General features: G+C 36.3%; 1 long non-coding RNA gene across 1 annotated transcript; it reads left to right on the top strand.

Annotated features, from left to right (window-relative positions):
* Positions 1–633: 633 nt before the first annotated feature.
* Positions 634–6513, top strand: LOC111544726. Its single transcript, XR_002732262.1, has 3 exons — positions 634–752; positions 4141–4260; positions 6323–6513. It is a non-coding gene; the product is annotated as an uncharacterized LOC111544726 (long non-coding RNA).
* Positions 6514–8697: the final 2184 nt, after the last annotated feature.

Genomic DNA, 8697 nt, shown 5'->3' with positions numbered 1-8697 from the left:
GGATATCCATATGTTATAGATATCTTAATATATGTTATACATCTAATATAGTACATTTAATATGTATGTTAAATTTGTATATATGTTAAATTTATTGCATATGTTAAATATATCTATATATAGATAATTTTACTTATCATAATTCATTTACTTTTCCATGAAAATGAACCATTTGCATTACTCTGAGCAGGAAACAAGTGACTCCCATCTAAAGATAACTAAACATGCACAGATCATGGAATTACATAATTCCCAGAGGACTGGTTACACAATGCCCAGCATCCCAGTGAAAGGACATTTAGTCGTTTCTTTTGTGACATTTAAAAACTTACCCACAATTCTTCCTGGCAGTCACCCTACTCCCCTTATGATCATAAATAATCTCTCTCTTTCTCAAGGTTATTCTTACTCACAAAAAGGCTTGTTCCATTCAGGTTTGTGATAATGGTTCACATAAGTGAAGCAAGAATAACAACTAAACATATAAGGCCTCCTTGAGTTGCTTTGCAAAAATAGAGGCATATGGTATCAAGCGACCACTAAAGCTATGGAATTAACATTTGTTTGAAAGTTTCCATAAGAAATTTCAGATAGGACTTTTAAAACTCTCTATTTTTGGTATTGCAGGTATTACAAGGCTAGTAAATCAAACTCCCAAAAACTTTCTCCACTGAACTTAACCTGTAACCTTTACCATTTAGAGGAATTTCCATCCTGTGAGGTTCCCAAGATTTGCTAAATCTACCAGCCTGGTAAGAGCTAACCTTCCTTACTATGTATAAGACTGGGAATGCATTAGTCAGGCATCATGTCAGTTTTCATAAGAGGTCTTTTTAAGCCATACATTTAGGTATAAAGTCAACTTTGTTCTTTAATATTGTTTCATCATAACTGATTGAATAAGAATTTGTCTCAAATATGCCACCAAAAGTAAAGTCTTGGTTACATAAGAAATTTGAGCAATTATATTCTGGATAAAAAGGAGGGAAGATTCTACTTGAATCTGTGAATGAAAGTGAGCTTGAAAGAGCAAATCTCTCAAGATGGATTCCAAGTAGCTAATTGGGCCTAAATTTAAAATAGAACCAAGCAGCCATTAGCTGACTACAGGACACACACACACTCTGACTTCCCGCTAAACCTGCATCCCTTTAAATCTGGGAGTTTTCAGAGCTCCGCTGTATCAACCAGTTAGAGCTGGGATGAATTGCGCAATCAGAACTCAGCTATATTGACAATTACAACTAAGTAAACTTGAATCCTTTATTTGCATAAATGAACCTGATTGGGAACCTGAATGAGAGCTTTTGCTATAAAATCCAAACCCTGGCCAGGAACAGTGACTTGTGCCTGTAATCCCACCAATTTGGGATGTTGAGGCAGGAAGACGGGTTGAGGCCAGGAGTCTGAGGCCAGCTGGGACAACATAGTGAGATCCCCAAACAATTTTTTTGGATATTGCTCTACAAAAAGCAATTAAAAAAAAAAAAAACCCAAACCCTCTGTTTGTTCTCTGGAATGCATCTTCATTTTATACTGAAGGCTGTATCTCCCCACTTTGCAAACTCTTCACTGTCACAAAGTCTCTTTCCCTCAAATTCTGATGTAGAGAACTTCTGTTCACAAAATCCATATAAATGACTCTATTGCCGTGAAGAACAAAGGGTATCTAGTAAAAGTTTCTGAATTCTGGGTTTCGCTCAGAAACAGACGTAAGTTTAGAATGTTTCATTTCTGTTTAGAAAGCAATCTATTAATTTAAACATTAGAGGTCATTCAAGAAGAGATAGGATTTCCTTATATAGCCATAAAAAATAGAGCATTAAAATGGCACCAACGATATTTCAAACAAATAAGTAGAAAAAAAATTTTTTTTCTAATCAGTTCGAAGAGTGTTATTTCAGGTGTCCCTAACCCTAGGCCACCTTATGACCAGCTATGAACCAGGCCACACAGCAGAACGATGAGCAGCAGGCAAGCAAGCATTACCACCTGAACGCTGCCTCCTGTTAGATCAACGGCAACATTAGATTCTCATAGGAGCACAAACACTATTGTGAACTGCACATGTGAGGGATCTAGGTTGCACTGCTTATGAGAATCTAACTAATGCCTGATGATCTGAAGTGAAACAGTTTCAGTCCAAAACTATCCCTCCACCTTTCCCCTAGTCCATTGAAAAATTGTCTTCCACAAAACTGGTCCCTGGTGCCACAAAGTTTGGGGACCGCTGTGCTATTTAATTAATTCTTGTTTGCTAAATTTGGTTCAGTGGTCTGATTTCATGAAGTCTTTTACCTGTATACTAAAAAGAGTTCTGGAAATCCTTATTCAGTCAATGGTGTGGTCTGAAAGTTATCTAAGTAATGTCAGCTAAAGAGTTTGTGCCCAACAGTCTATTCTTTGAAGTATCACTTGGAGTACAATAGTCTTCTCTTATCCTCAAGGGCCATTCCAAGACATCCAGTTGATGCCTAGAACCGTGAAAAATATCAAACCTTATACACACTATGTTTTTTCCCTAATTTAGTGGAGAACTGTCACTTTTTCACTGAAAGGAAACAATTTACTGCTTTCCTTTTGCATATCCAAATTGCCAGCATCACTACTCTTGCACTTTGGATATATTACTAAGTAAAATAAGGGTTATTTGAACAGAAGCACTGCTATACCACAACAGTTAATCTGATAAACAAAGATTGTTACTAAGTGACTAACTGGTTGGTAGTATCTACAGCCTAGACACACTGAGCATGAGCAAGCGGGTGATTCATGTCCAGGCCTGGACAGAGGTGGATGGTATGAAATTTCATCACATTACTCAGAATGGTGCACAATTTAAAACTTACAAATTGTTTATTTCTGGGATTTTCCACTTAATATTTTTGGATTATGATGGACATAGGTAACCAAAACCATGGAAAGTGAAACTGCAGATGGGGAGCTTACTGTATCTTGTACAGTCCACTCTACGAGGCTCTCAGACTGCCCTGTGTGAAGACAAAAACTCGGGTCTGTAATTTATAGGAGAGCCTTCAGGCACACATCAGAATATATAAAAAATCATCTACAACATGTTATCTGTTATCCTTAGATAATAAACATTTAACGATTACGGTTCACTCAAGACCCAAGGGCTTTTCAGTCAGCTTGTGATAAATGCTGCTCGACCTGGCTCTCTCCTTTCAGGGCAGTGAGCTCCCCTCTAGCCTCCACCTCTAGGTGGGTCCAGAAAGTGACCATCTCGGAGCCAAGGCATGGAATTGGGAGCCCCAGGAGTCTTCTGGGTTCTCTACCTTACTGTGGCCAAACTCTTGCCCAAGCTGCAGGACAAAAGTCTCCTTTCCCTTTCCCTCTCCCATTCACAAGCAGGATTCTTTTTCTGTGGCCACCACAGCTGCGAATGTGCTGGGTCACACCTGAAGCCAGCACAGAACTGGGTCTCACCCAAGGCCCATGGTAGTACTGCCTGGCTATTGCTGACTTTTCTTCAAGACTCAGGGTCTCTTTAGTCAACAGGTAATGAATCTTGCCAAAACTGGATCCTTCCCTTCAAGTCAGTGGATTCTCTTCCGGCCAATTGTGTCTAGAAATGTTGTTTGGAGGGCTAGGGCCTGGAATGGGGGCATCAGGCTTGGTGCCTTACACCACTGTGGATAGGCTGGTATCCAGATTGCAAGACAAAGTCCTCTTTACTCTCCTCTCTCCTTTCCTCAAGCTAAGTGAGGGAGTCTTTCCCAGATCTGCGAGCTGTATTGCCTGGGGTTAGTGAGGAGGTGATGCAAACACTCATTCGGCCACAACATCTGGTGTTTCACTAGGTCACATGTACCCCAAGCCCACTGGCGCTGAGCCCAGCATAGCACCAGGACTTGCCCAGGATTGCAGTTCTTGTGGCTTAGACTGCCTTTCTAGTTGATTTGGAACCCCAGAGCACTTTTAGCCCGTGGTGGAAAGGCTTCCTGGAATTCAGGTTCTGACCACTGGGACGGATGATTTCCATCTGGTTAGGGCTGGTCTAAATGTTCCCTCCATGAATGCCAGCTGAATTCTACCTTGTGTTGCTTTCCACTGTGACAGGCAGCACTGAGTTTCAATTCAAGGTCCACAATCACTGCCCTCTCCCTTCCCCAAACACAGATTCTCTCTCTGCACCATGTGGCTGCTGCAGGAAACTGGGGAGGGATGGTGTCGACAATTCAAGACTATTTTTTCCTACCCTCTTCAGTGCCTCCTTCCCTGATATGATGTTAAAACCAGGTATTATGATCACCATCCACCTGATTTTTGGTTCTTATGAAAGTGCTTTCTTGTGTGCATAGTTGTTCAATGTGGTGTTCTTTCAGGGGGAGATAATCACTGAAGGGTTCTTGCTCTGCCTCCTTCTAGGTGTTTACTTTTAAATTTAAAAATTTAAACTAGTCTCACTTTCCAAAATGTTTCTGTGCTAGAAATTTCTGTAAGAGAGATTATTTTAAATGTTTAATTCATTTAAAATAGTAGAATTTTCTTATTTTCTGGAAATTTAAAAAAGTATTTATTTATCTAAGTGCTTATTTTTCTCCATAAAGCAATCCAATCAGTGTTCTTAAATGTAAAACATAAAACAGTATAGTTTATTAAAAGCTTTCAGAGGTAAGAAAACCATGAGAGGTAAAGCATTGCTTGAGTATAGACAATGATATACACAGAGACAAACAGATGCAGAGAGAACATATAGCTTCAGTTCTACAATTTCAGTCACAGGCAGGTCAAAGCGAATACAAACATTATAACAGATTTTACACGCATCAAAAAGTTGTTCTTCCCAATGGCTACAGAATTTGTAAATTAATTTGAGTTCAAAATAAATGATCAAAAAGACTAAAAACTAGATTCTCTCGTCTTTCATCTAACAGGAAATAGATGTCTACCATCCAGCAATAATAATCAACAAATGGTTGAGCCAGAGGTTGGTAAACTATAGCTCACTGTCTATTTTTTGATAACACAAGAAGAGATTTTTCCATTTTTAAATGGTTGGAAAAATTCGAAATAATAATAATAATATTTTGGGACATATAAAAAGCTTTATTAAGAAATTAAATTTTTAGTGCCTATACTTAAAGAGCACTTTATTTTTAAATTTTTATTGGACTCAGCCATGTTTATCCTTTACATACTTTCAATGACTGCTTTTGAACTTGCCATAGTCTAAATGTTTGTGCTCCCCTCCAGTTAGCATGTTAAAATTCCAAACCCCAAGACGATGGTATTAGGAGATAGGGCCTTTAGGAGGTGATTAGGACGTGAGGGTGGAGGCCTTATAGATAAAATTAGTGGCCTTATGAAACAGATCCGAGTAAGACCCTTGTTATTTCCACTTGTAAGAATACACGGAAAAGGTGTCATCCAGGAAACAGAAAGCAAGCCTTTCCCGTACACCAACCCTACCTTGACCTTGGACTTTCTGGTCTCCAGAATCCAGTTTCTACTATTTTTAATAGTTTATCTTGAGCTCAAATTAATTTACAAATTCTGTAGTCATTGGGAAATTTATTTCTCCAGTGGGAAATAAATTTGTTTGTTTATAATGTACCTAGTTTATGGTATTTTTTTATGATAGACAGCCCAAATGCACTAACACAGCACTTTTACAGCAAAGTTGAGTACAGTCATGCATCACTTAACAATGTTTCAGTCAACAATGAATTGTCTACAACTTGAATATCCCTTATCTAAAATGTTTGAGACCAGAAGTGTTTCAGATTTTGAATTTTAAAAATACTCATACTTATGTACAATACATGTGTATTAGTGATGATGCATGTGTTTCAATGATTATTTCCCATTCATTACTTCTTATTTTGTATATTTGTGCTTGCTCTCACTCTCTCTCTCTTTTTTTTTTTTTTTTTTCAAATTAAGTTAGCTAGTTGTTTGCTGGATATTTTTATAAGCCATCACTATTTTTATTGTTTTACTAATTTCTACCTGATTCATTTCTGCTTTTATTTGTATAATTTTGCTCTTTGTCCTTTCTTTTGCTTAATTTAAAGTTCATTTTCAAACTTTTGTGTTAGAAAATATCATCTTTTTTTTTTTATTATTATACTTTAAGTTCTAGGGTACATGTGCATAACGTGCAGGTTTGTTACATATGTAAACTTGTGCCATGTTGGTGTGCTGCACCCATCATTTTAATAAAAATAATTATATAAGGCTGTATATTTTCTTTAAATCATTGCTTTAATTATATTATATGTTTTGATATATAGTATTTTCATAAAAAGTATGTTCTAAAAATTCTGTGACTTCATGGCTCTTTTCTCTTTTTCTCTAGGTGTTGTTTCACAGAGAGTTTTTAAATTGTAGACATTTTGGATGGTGATTTGATTATTTATTTTGTTTTAGTTTCTATTTCCTTGCATTGTGATCAGAGAATATTATTAATCTTGTTTTATTTTATCGAGACCTGAAGTTGTGGAGCAGAAGATAAAAGCCATGTTCCCTATGCCATGTTTAAATTACCTCGTCCACAGAATTCACAAGTATAATAAAATTATTGTTTTACATCAGTAAGTTTTGGTGTCATTTGTTACTCTTTATTGATAACTGGAACATGGTAAGACATAAGGAAAATTTACTTTATGATTTTAAAGAGTAAAAGAAACTCAGCATTGGATCTCACACTACAGGTCATAAAACCCAATCAGCCTCCTGATGTTTGAATCCCCTCTAAACAAAGTTGCTAGTCATCGTCATCCATACCCTATTCATATACTTTCAGTTACTGAGAGTTTACTAATTATACGAGCTTTCATAATCAGGCTAAAATTATTTTTTCTTTCTGGCATTAGGTCGTAGGACATGATAAAAAAGAAAAAAGGTGGGAAGACTGAGAACTCACCTATTGATACAGAACAAAACCCAATCCAGTTTTTCCAGAAGAGATAGTGTATATAATTATTTCTCTTGTTCAGTTTTTCCAGCATGGAATAGCTTTTATGATTTCTGCTTTTAGCTTCTGTTCTGTATAAAATAAATTTTAAAATGGTACTTTGTTTAGTATTCAATTTATCAGATATCTGGCAGTCAAAAATGGCTGATCAGAACTTTTTTGTTTTTTTGTTTTTTACTAATATGAAAGCATTTCTTTGACTAATGAAAAAATATGTGACAACTGTTCTTTTTCCTTTAATGTTGTGCAAAAGTGTCATCTGTCTCTATAATATGTGCCCGTTGCTGGCTACTTACCTCAATGTTCAGAATCACTTATTTGTGAGCCATAGTTGTGCATCTTCAGAGTTTATAATTTTTTTACAGTATTTTTTTTTTTTTTTTTTCTGAGATGGAGTCTTGCTCTGTTGCCCAGGTTGGAGCACAGTAGCACAATCTTGGCTCACTGTGACCTCCGCCTCCTGGGTTAAAGTGATCCTCCTGTCTCAGCCTCCCGAGTAAGCTGGGACTACAGGGGTGTGCCACCACACCCAGCTAATTTTTTTTTTTAGTCGAGATGGGGTTTCACCATGTTGGCCAGGCTGATCTTGAACTCCTGACCTCGAGTGAGGCCTCCCAAAGTGCCGGGATTACAGGAATGAGCCACCACTCCCAGCCCGTAATTGTTTTTCTCTTTGCCATCTGACCTCAGGATAAGAAACTGTTTTCAAATGTCCATCATTTACAAATCTTGGAGTTGTGTTGTGGGTTTTGATAGTTTTCAATATCCTGAAAGGCTTTGAGCTCAATCTCTGAATTCATCTCAGCTCTCCGTCTTTACATCGGTAATAGCAATCATTAGATTAAACCCCCCAAAACTTTCTGAATTTAAAGCCGTTGGGATCAATCTCCAGTTCTCCTAGAATTGACCCGAATATTGCGACTGAATGAAATCTGATCCTATGAACAGAGATGACCCATTGTTATGCCAGAATTCTTGGTGTTATTTTGCACCAGAGACTTCTGTGAATCTGTATCTTCTGAGGACTGAACAAAACTGAAATGACATCCTGGATTTGGAAGCACTCATGTTATCTGATATTGATTTTTTAAATTTTGGAGAACATATTTTTTTAAAATACAGTTGTCAGGACCATTATTATTTAATGATTTGTTAAAAATGTTGCCAGCATAAAAAGAAAAGAAGTAGAAGTCAGAGATACCATTGGAAAAATGGGGAAAAAAATACAAATTATACATAGAAAATCCAAGAGAAACAATTAAAAACGTCTAAAATAAATGATTTGAGATTTAAAAAGTATTTTTACATATATTCTATTCATACCCCATGAGTAGACACAGTGAGAAAATAAGTTTTCATTTACAATATACGTTTTAAATATTCAGAAAAAGACTTTGGATTTAACCTGTTTGTGCAGGACTTACATATCCACAATTAAAATTTTGTTGTCAGAGAAATATTGGAGAAATTTAAATAATATAGGAAAATGAACACTATATGATTTTGACTGAGAAATTGGTAAATACAATGTGATCTGAGCTATGTTTCCATTATGTCTGTGAATAGAAACATGACCAAAAAGAAGCATAGAAAAATTTAATGTTGGTTTTCTCTATGTTTTAAGTTATTGCTATTTTTCCCTAAAAGAGTACTCTATTGTCAAAAATATTTATCATGGGCATATATTTTATAACGAATAAAATTTTACATATATTTATATATACATATATATATATCAATTTGGTAAAAGTGATTAA

The sequence above is a fragment of the Piliocolobus tephrosceles genome, chromosome 2 (genome assembly GCF_002776525.5).
Source record: "Piliocolobus tephrosceles isolate RC106 chromosome 2, ASM277652v3, whole genome shotgun sequence".
Lineage (NCBI taxonomy): Eukaryota > Metazoa > Chordata > Mammalia > Primates > Cercopithecidae > Piliocolobus > Piliocolobus tephrosceles.
This window is presented reverse-complemented; position numbering and strand designations above follow the sequence as displayed.